Source organism: Tarenaya hassleriana, unplaced genomic scaffold, assembly GCF_000463585.1.
Source record: "Tarenaya hassleriana unplaced genomic scaffold, ASM46358v1 Cleome136, whole genome shotgun sequence".
Taxonomy (NCBI): Eukaryota; Viridiplantae; Streptophyta; class Magnoliopsida; order Brassicales; family Cleomaceae; genus Tarenaya; species Tarenaya hassleriana.
Window position 1 is genome coordinate 97,841 of NW_010964159.1, and position 10,088 is coordinate 107,928.

Genomic DNA, 10,088 nt, shown 5'->3' on the forward strand with positions numbered 1-10,088 from the left:
AAACAAATTTAGAGTGCGTCCAAACATGTTTAGAGTGCGTTTGGACGCACTCGAAACATGTTTAGAGTTCGTCAAAACACGGTTAGAGTGCATCGAAACATACTTAGAGTGCATCCAAACATATTTAGAGTGCGTCTAGACGAGTACATCCAAACATTTTTAGAGTGCGTCGAAATATACTTAGAGAGCATTGAAACATGTTTAGAGTGCATCGAAACATTTTTAGAGTGTGTCGAAACATTTTTAGAGTGCGTCGAATCATGTATAGAGTATATTTAAACATATTTAGAGTGCGTCGAAACATATTTAGAGTGCGTCGAAACATATTTAGAGTTCGTCTAAACATGTTTAGAGTGCGTCAAAACACGTTCAGAGTGCGTCCAAACACATTTAGAGTGCATCCAAACATGTTTAGAGTATGTCGAAACATACATAGAGTGCATCCAAACATGTTTAGAGTGCATCGAAACATTTTTAGAGTGCGTCGAAACATTTTTAGAATGCATCCAAACATACTTAATGTGCATCCAAACATGTTTAGAGTGTATTAAAACATTTTTAGAGTGCGATAAAATATATTGAGAGTGTGTCGAAACATGTTTAGAGTTCGTCTAAATATGTTTAGAGTGCACCAAAACACGTTCAGAGCGTCAAAACATACTTGGAGTGCATCCAAACTTGTTCAGAGTGCATCGAAACATGTTTAGTGTGCGTCCAAACACATTTACAGTGCATCCAGACATGTTTAGAGTGCGTCGAAACATACTTAGAGTGCATCCAAACATGTTTAGAGAACATCAAAACATTTTTAGAGTGCGTCGAAAGATGTTTAGAGTGCATCCAAACATACTTAGAGTGCATCCAAACATGTTTAGAGTGCATCAAAACATATTTAAAGTGCGTCGAAACATATTTAGAGTGCGTCGAAACATGTTGATGAGGACATCGGGAAGCACGGGAGAGACGACAAGAGAACGGGAGCAGGAGATTCTCAAGCGGATCGAAAGGAGCTCTTGGAACAGAAATTGAAGAGTGACGGTCCCATAACTCGCGCCAAGGCAAAGAGATTGAAGGAAACATTTACAATGCTACTTCAAGAAGAGTTTGAGCTTCAAAATCAAGTGGGATCAGTCCAAACTCAAGCCCATGCCTTGGTTAACCTACTTGAGACCCAAATCAGCCCAAATGAAGCAAAATAAGTCCAAAAGAATGCTTGAAAAGTCATGAAGAAGAGAAGTTACGAAAATTCTGGTCTTTTTGCAATAAATGTGGTCATATTTGACTATCTTGGAAATTACAATTGCATGGTTTTTAGTCTTCTTTGTTTTCAGGAAACTCTTTTATTTTTCTTAGTTTTTCAATGTTTCCTTTCCTTATAAAAAATGAGCATCTATCATGTAAAACTCAGATTATTGAATTGAGAAGTTTCTTCTTATGTTCTTCAGTACTAACTCTAAACTTCGTAAGGTTTGAGGTAGTGTTCTTTTGACTTATCAAACACTTTTACCACCAGGTGTTTGTGGCGTCTTCGCTCGTTTCAAAGATTCTCTAACCGGGTCTGGATTGGGTTTATGGCGTTCTTGTGACTGGAACAAGTCTTAGGTTCGGTTCACGTGTCGTTAGTGGGTTTTTGAACATCCATCGACTATCTTTCTTACCTAATTTGAGAATCGTCGATCCCGGATTCGTATCATTTGGTATCAGAGTCCCGTTTCTCTACATTATGTTTTATCTATATTTATTTATCTTTTCCATTTCATTTTACATTTTCTATCATTTTTCTTCCTAATCATTTCTCTTTGTTTTTGAAGGTTTAAAAGAAAAACAAAAAATCAAAAAAAAAAAAGAGAAGAGATATACAAGTGAAAAAAAAAAGAAGAGGAAAAAAAAAGGGAATCGAAAAAAAAAAGTTCAAAAAAAAAAAAGAAAAAGAAGTTGATTTCGTCTTGCACAAAAAAGAAGAGAAAAAAAAATCTTGTTTTTTTAAATGGAATATTTTGTCTTCGTATACACTTGGACGATTTTGGGTCGTGGAAATAGTGTGCGATTTGTCAATTGAATACTTTTCTTTTGACTTAATGAGTTTGTTGTTAGTGCAAACCAGACATATCAGAAGAAAAAGGAGAGCTTGAGTGACACAAAATTTGAGCGAAACACTATTCTAATGATTGTGAGGTTCTCTCATCCTCTTTTCCCTTGTCTCTTTCTGTTTTATCTAATGTTTGATTGTTTTGCAAGGTACAACAATGAGTGACGAAACAAACACTAGTACTGTTCGTGAATCGGGTGATCATGCCGGCTTGAATCGATTGCAACTCGAAGCTATACAACAGACCTTGGCACAACAAATCGAACGACTTGCCGAACGATTTGAGGATAGGTTTGCACAGCTAGAGATTGGTAGAGCCGCCCCACCACAACCTCAACGTCATAGACAAAGAGATGAGCAATAAGTGGAAGAAGTAGAAATCAATTATGAGAGGATCCCATTCCTGCACCAAGACAACGACGACATGCAAGACAAGCAAGGGATCGTTTGGATGATGACCTTGGTAACATCCGCATGGAGATTCCTTCTTTCAATGGAAGGAATGATGCTGAAGCTTATCTTGAATGGGAACGAAAGGTGGAGATGGTGTTTGAATGCCATCAATACTTCGAAAAAAAGAAGGTAAAGCTTGCATCGGCTAAATTCGAAAATTATGTACTAATATGGTGGGATCAGATGGTTGAGACTAGGAGGCGCATGGAGGAACTTCCAGTCAACACATGGGAAGCTATGAAGCAAGTGATGAGGCGACGTTTTGTGCATTCATATTACCATCGAGAAGTTTGTCGGAAACTGCGACAATTGACACAAGGGAGTCGTAGCGTCGAAGAATACTATAAGGAGATGAAGATACTAAAGATTCGTGCTCATATTGACGAGGGTCAAGAAGCCGCCACCGAACGGTTTCTTGGGGGATTGAACCAAGAAATTCAAAACCGTGTTGAAACACATCACTACGAGGGGTTGGAAGATCTCTTGCATCTTTCCATCAAAGTCGAGCGGCAACTCAAGGAGAAGGGTAAAATACCGCAACGATCCGGTTCGACATCATACTCTCAGTCAAATCATTGGAAGCAAGAGAAGCTGAATACTACTTCCAACTCCGAGCCCAAATCGGAATCGCTGAAACCCAAGGCACAAGGTACTGGCACTACCTCTCAAACACGTAACCGTGATATCACATGCTTTCGATGTTTGGGCAGGGGTCATTATGCTAGAGATTGCGCAAACAAACGCGTGATGGTTATGCGAAATGGGGAGTATGAAACTGAGTCTGAAAGTGGGGATGAACAAGAGAATAGTCGTGAGTTTTCTTCGGACTCAGATGACTATGAGGAGCAGTCCGCTCCTAGAGGTGATATGTTGGTTGCAAGACGTGCCTTGAATTTGCAAACCAAAGTGGAGGCTATCGAGCAACGAGAGAATATCTTTTACACACGCGGGTTTATTCAGGAGAAGCTTTGTAGTGTTATAATTGATAGAGGTAGCTGTACCAATGTAGCAAGTGAGTCTATGGTTACAAAATTGGGATTGCTTACCACTCGGCATCCTAAGCCATACAAGCTCCAATGGTTGAACGATAGCGGAGAAACAAAGGTACATCGGCAAGTGAAGTTACCTTTCTCTATTGGTGACTATGATGATGAAGTATTATGCGATGTAGTACCCATGCAAGCAGGGTATTTGCTACTTGGGCGTCCATGGCAGTTTGATAGACGAGCCAAACATGACGGTTACACCAACCGATATTCATTTGAAAACAAGGGCAAGAGGATTCGATTATTGCCTCTCACACCGAAAGAGGTATACGAAGATCAAGTTACACTACTCAAAAGAGAAAAAGCGTTGAATACGAGTGACCATGAGGTAGATCACTTAAAACTTGGTGAGGTGTTGAGAAAACCCCAGAAAAAAACCTGTGAGAGAAATCTCGAGAGGACAAACACTCTTCTTTTCACGAGAGCTAGAGAGATTAAGAAAGCTATGCTTTCGAACCGGCCGATGATTTTACTCATGTACAAGGAGGCCTTATTTGCTAACGAACTAATCTCTTCTTTGCCTAGTAGTGTTTGTAAGTTGTTACAGAATTATGAGGATGTCTTTCCGGAAGAGATCCCGAGTGGTCTACCACCCTTGCGAGGAATTGAGCACCAGATTGACTTCGTACCCGGTGTTAGCCTTCCAAACAAACCAGCGTACCGTACTAACACAGATGAAACAAAGGAGCTTCAACGACAAGTGACTGAGCTCCTGGAGAAAGGTTATGTTCGGGAGAGCATGTCGCCATGTGTCGTACCGGTAATTTTAGTTCCAAAGAAAGATGGAACGTGGCGTATGTGTGTTGATTGTCGAGCAATCAATAACATAACGATGAAGTATCGACACCCTATACCTCGTCTTGATGATATGCTTGATGAATTGTATGGTTCTACTGTGTTTTCAAAGATAGATTTGAAGAGTGGATACCATCAAATTCGCATGCAAGAGGGTGATGACTGGAAGACAGCATTCAAAACGAAGCTAGGGCTCTACGAGTGGTTGGTAATGCTTTTTGGTTTAACTAACGCACCTTGCACTTTCATGCGGTTTATGAATCATGTTCTCAGAAATCTCATTGGAAAATTCGTTGTTGTTTACTTTGACGATATCTTAGTTTACAGCAAGAGTTCAGGAGAACATGTTGAACATCTACGTTGTGTTCTTGACTTACTGCGAGGCGAAAAATTATACGCTAATTCTAATAAATGCACATTTTGCACTGATAAGATTGTTTTCCTAGGATTTGTTGTCAGTTCACAGGGCATACACGTCGATGAGGAAAAGATAGAAGCCATCAAGAGTTGGCCGACTCCTACGTCTGCTAGTGAGGTCCGAAGTTTTCATGGCTTGGCAGGATTTTATCGGCGTTTTGTCAAAGACTTCAGCACCATAGCTGCCCCATTAACGGAAGTGATTAAAAAGGATAACAAGTTTCCTTGGGGAGAAGCGCAAGAGAAGACATTCCAAACATTAAAAGGGAAGTTGATCGACTCTCCACTCTTGACTTTACCTAATTTCGAGAAAACATTTGAGATCGAATGTGATGCTTCTGGTGTAGGAATTGGTGCGGTGCTGATGCAAGAAGGGAGGCCAGTCGCATACTTCAGCGAAAAGTTGAGCGGAGCTCAATTGAATTATTCGACGTATGACAAAGAGATGTATGCAGTGGTAAGGGCTCTGCAAACGTGGCAACACTACTTGTGGTCGAAGGAGTTCGTGATTCACACCGATCATGAATCGCTCAAGTACCTAAAGGGACAACACAAGTTGAGTCGAAGACACGCCAAGTGGGTAGAATTCATTGAAATGTTTCCTTATGTTATTCGACATAAGCAAAGTAAGGAAAACATCGTGGTTGATGCATTGTCTAGACGATACACGTTGTTAACTTCTTTGGATGCGAGAATGCTAGGGTTTGAACATATTAAGGAGTTGTACGAATCTGATCAGGAATTCCAAGATGTATTCAAGGCATGTGAAAAGGTTGCAAGTGGAAAATATTATTGGTTTGAAGGATATTTATTCCGTGAGAACAAACTTTGTGTGCCTAACTGTTCTATGCAGGATTTGCTTATTCAAGAGGCTCATGGAGGCGGTCTCATGGGACATTTTGGAGTGGCCAAGACCTTGCCAACTTTGGAGGAACACTTCTATTGGACACTTCTATTGGACAAATATGAAGAGAGATGTTGAACGGGTGTGTGGAAGATGCATGAAGTGCAAGAAGGCGAAATCCAAGGTACAACCCAATGGTATGTATACGCCTTTACCGATTCCGAGTGCACCATGGATTGATATTTCAATGGATTTCATTGTTGGATTGTCTAGAACTAGGACAGGGAAGGATTCTGTGTTTGTTGTGGTTGATAGATTTTCGAAAATGGCACATTTCATCCCTTGTCATAAAACCGATGATGCATCCCATATTGCGGTTTTGTTCTTTCGAGAAATTGTTCGGTTGCATGGCATGCCTAGGACGATTGTTTCGGATAGAGATACTAAGTTCCTAAGTTACTTTTGGAAGACTCTATGGGGAAGATTAGGGACTAAGCTACTCTTTTCGACGACTTGTCATCCACAAACCGATGGACAAACGGAAGTAGTGAATAAGACTCTTTCTACATTGTTGCGTGCTTTAATTAAAAAGAACCTTAAAACGTGGGAAGACTGTCTACCGCATGTTGAGTTTGCATATAATCGATCTGTGCATAGTGCTACGCGTTACTCGCCTTTTGAAATCGTTTACGATTTTAATCCACTAACACCATTGGATCTTTCGCCATTGCCAATGAGCGAAATGACTAACCTTGACGGAAAGAACAAGGCTGAGTTTGTAAAAAAGATTCATGAAGCGGCCCGCAAGAAAATTGAGCGACGCACGGAGCAATACGCTAAGCAAGCAAACAAAGGGCGCAAGGAAGTTACGTTCGAGCCAGGAGACATGGTGTGGATTCATATGCGCAAGAAAAGGTTTCCAAATCAGAGGAAGAGCAAGCTTATGCCGAGGGGAGATGGACAATTCAAAGTTCTCGAACGAATCAACAACAATGCCTATAAGATTGAACTTCCAGGTGAGTACAACATTAGCTCTACGTTTAATGTTGCTGACTTAGCTCGTTTTGATGCAGATGATAATTCGGATTTGAGGGCAAATTCCTTTCAAGAGGAAGGGAATGATGAGGACATCGGGAAGCACGGGAGAGACAACAAGAGAACTGGAGCAGGAGATTCTCAAGCGGATCGAAAGGAGCTCTTGAAACGAAAATTGAAGAGTGACGGTCCCATAACTCGCGCCAAGGCAAAGAGATTGAAGGAAACATTTACAATGCTACTTTAAGAAGAGTTTGGGCTTCAAAATCAAGTGGGATCAGCCCAAACTCAAGCCCATGCCTTGGTTAACCTACTTGAGGCCCAAATCAGCCCAAATGAAGCAAAATAAGTCCAAAAGAATGCTTGAAAAGTCATGAAGAAGAGGAGTTACGAAAATTCTGGTCTTTTTGCAATAAATGTGGTCATATTCGACTACCTTGGAAATTACAATTGCATGGTTTTTAGTCTTCTTTGTTTTCAGCAAACTCTTTTATTTTTCTTAGTTTTTCAATGTTTCCTTTCCTTATAAAAAGGGAGCATCTATCATGTAAAACTCAGATTATTGAATTGAGAGGTTTCTTCTTATGTTCTTGAGTACTAACTCTAAACTTCGTAAGGTTTGAGGTAGTGTTCTTTTGACTTATCAAACACTTTTACCACCAGGTGTTTGTAGTGTCTTCGCTCGTTTCAAAGGTTCTCTAACCGGGTCTGGATTGGGTTTAGGGCGTTCTTGTGACTGAAACAAGTCCTAGGTTCGGTTCACGTGTCGTTAGTGGGTTTTTGAACATCCATCGACTATCTTTCTTACCTAATTTGAGAATCGTCGATCCCGGGTTCGTATCAGTGAGGATTCATCGTGGAGTCTTCCTGCGAGGAAAAACAAGCAAAACAATCTATCCATGCCCATCTAACATCCTATGATGTCTAGAATGTGAGAAGAATTGTGATGCATGACGTTAGAAAAACGGTGGAAAAACCGTGTGATCAGAGGCATCCCCAGTATGGTCATGTGCCTGAGGAGACTGAGATGAAGCTCTCTCCCTGTGTCGTCGATGGGGTGGGGGTGCAGGCGCGGCCGGTGCCTCCTCTCCGTCTACGTGGAACTGTAGACCATGTATGGTGAAGGGAGGGAGGGGGTCCATAGGAAGACGAACTGTCCTCTCCCTCAGTTCGGTGTCCTCGCCCTCTTCGAGCTGAGCATGGCGAGACGCAAGTCTGGGTACCCTGGTGGACTGCTTTGCCTCTGATATCTCATGAAGGTGGATAGCCACCCTAGAGGCTAGGTCAAGGCTAGCCATGCCCCAATCGTCTCCGTCGAACGCGTCCCGTAGTGCTCGTCTAAGCAGACACAACTCTATGGTCTTGATATTCCCCTGCTTGCCACGAGTAAACAACACACCCGCAATAAACATGTGTAAAATACGTACCGCGGGGTGTCGGATCCTGGTCGACTTGCTCTTCCCTGTCTCAAACTCGCCTGACCCAATAATCGTCCAGAACTCCTGTAATGCATCAGGGTCGATCGGGGGGTGAACCTGTCTTGTCCCTCGTGGGACGCCCAAGATCTCTGCAAAATCCGCCATGGTGAGGCAATGACGGCGACCGGCTAGCTGGAACGTCATGTAGCCGCGCTCTACAGACCCATTTCTGGGTAGCCAACATCTGTATGTGGCGAAGAACTCGAGGATCAGCGTGGTGTGTGTGTCCTCCCATGTCTCGAACAGTCTATCCCAACCCAGCTGGTGGAATAGGTATCGCACGCTCTCATATAGGCCTAGTTGCTCGATCTCGCGGCTGATGAACTTAGATGGCGAAGTTCCCATCTGGTTTAGTATCCGATGCAAGCTTTTTTCCTCAAGGGAGAAACCAACTCCGTATGGAGGGACAATGTCGTCCTCAACAATGGGCTCGAGGTCAGTCAGCTCTGTTGATCGCTCTCTCTGGAATCGGCGGTCGGGTAAACTTCGGGCGCTTGTCTTTGTGAAGTACGGGGGCCATCTGCAAAAAGGAAACAATATGTTCGATTAATTTCACACGAGTCGAGAAATGGCAAAAAATCATGTATCACCTACATTCAGTCCGAGTCGAATAAATCTGATCCATCGGGCTGAAATGAGCGTGAAAAATCAATGTCCGAAGGGTGTGGTCTGGCCCTGACCAATTTTGGTCCGCCGGACCAGAAATATTCTGCGAAATTGCGTTTCAGTGCTGGTCCGGAGCTGACAGTGGCTGGACTGCCGGACCAGCTGTCCGCGCGTTGGTCTTCTTCTTCGCGAGTCTCGGTCCGCCGGACCAAATCTCGGTCCGCCGGACCGGGACTGAAATTCGCGAAACTCCGCCATTTTCGAGCTTCCAAGCTCAAAATCGGACCAAATCTCTCGCTAAAACTCATAGATCTCGACTAGTCTAGGCCTATCATGTATGAATTTAGCCTTAAAACCTTGAAAACCTAGAAATCTAGGAGATCTGAGCATTACCTCTTCGGTGGAAATTCGAAAATGGGAGAGATAGAGAGGGAGAGCGAGAGTCGGGGGAGAGAGCGAGATGGCACCGGCGAGGTGAGGACGCCCGATGTGCTTCCGGCGAGGCGATGACGCTGGCGACGGTGGGTGGCGACGCGGCGACAGGAGTCGGTGGCTGTGTGCTCCGGCGGAGTGGACGAGAGAGTGGATTGGCTGTCCTCGAGTAAATGTGCAGTATAAAACTATCCAAGGGGTGATAAGATATAGTCGGAGCACAAATGGGGGGTTAGAGTGGATTGAGTGATTTTCTGGTCCGGGGCTGAGTGAATGATCAGGATTGCACAGTCCGCGTTTCTTGTCCGTTTCGAATGAGCTGTGGGAAGTTTCTGGTCCTCTCTTTGTCATGCTCCCGGGGGTTGTAAATCTTCAACCTTTGCGCGTTGGTCTTGAATGTATCCCCTCCAAAGCCATATAACTCTATCGCTCCATGAGGGTAGACGTGCTTAACCGTGAAAGACCCCGACCAACGCGATCTCAACTTGCCTGGAAATAGTTTGAGCCTTGAGTTAAAGAGAGAAGTACCTGATCACCTTCTCTAAAATCCCTCTGCAAAATCCGACGATCATGCCATCTCTTAGTTCTCTCCTTGTAAATCCGGGCATTCTCGTAGGCATCCAACCAGATCTCATCGAGTTGGTGAAGCTGCAACACTTGCTTCTCCGCAGCGGATTTCCAATCGTAATTCAGCTTCTTAATTGCCCAATATGCCATGTACTCAAGCTCAACCGGCAAATGACAAGCTTTCCCATAGACAAGTTGAAAGGGGGACATACCGATGGGTGTCTTGAAGGCTGTCTATATGCCCATAGAGCGTCATCAAGCTTGGATGCCCAATCTTTCCTTGACCTTGACACCGTCTTCTCAAGTATCGCCTTGATCTCCCTATT

At 43.3% G+C, this 10,088-nt stretch overlaps 1 pseudogene; it reads left to right on the plus strand.

Annotated features, from left to right (window-relative positions):
• The first annotated feature begins 2,563 nt into the window (after positions 1–2,563).
• LOC109116469 lies at positions 2,564–6,926 on the plus strand (annotated as a pseudogene).
• Positions 6,927–10,088: the final 3,162 nt, after the last annotated feature.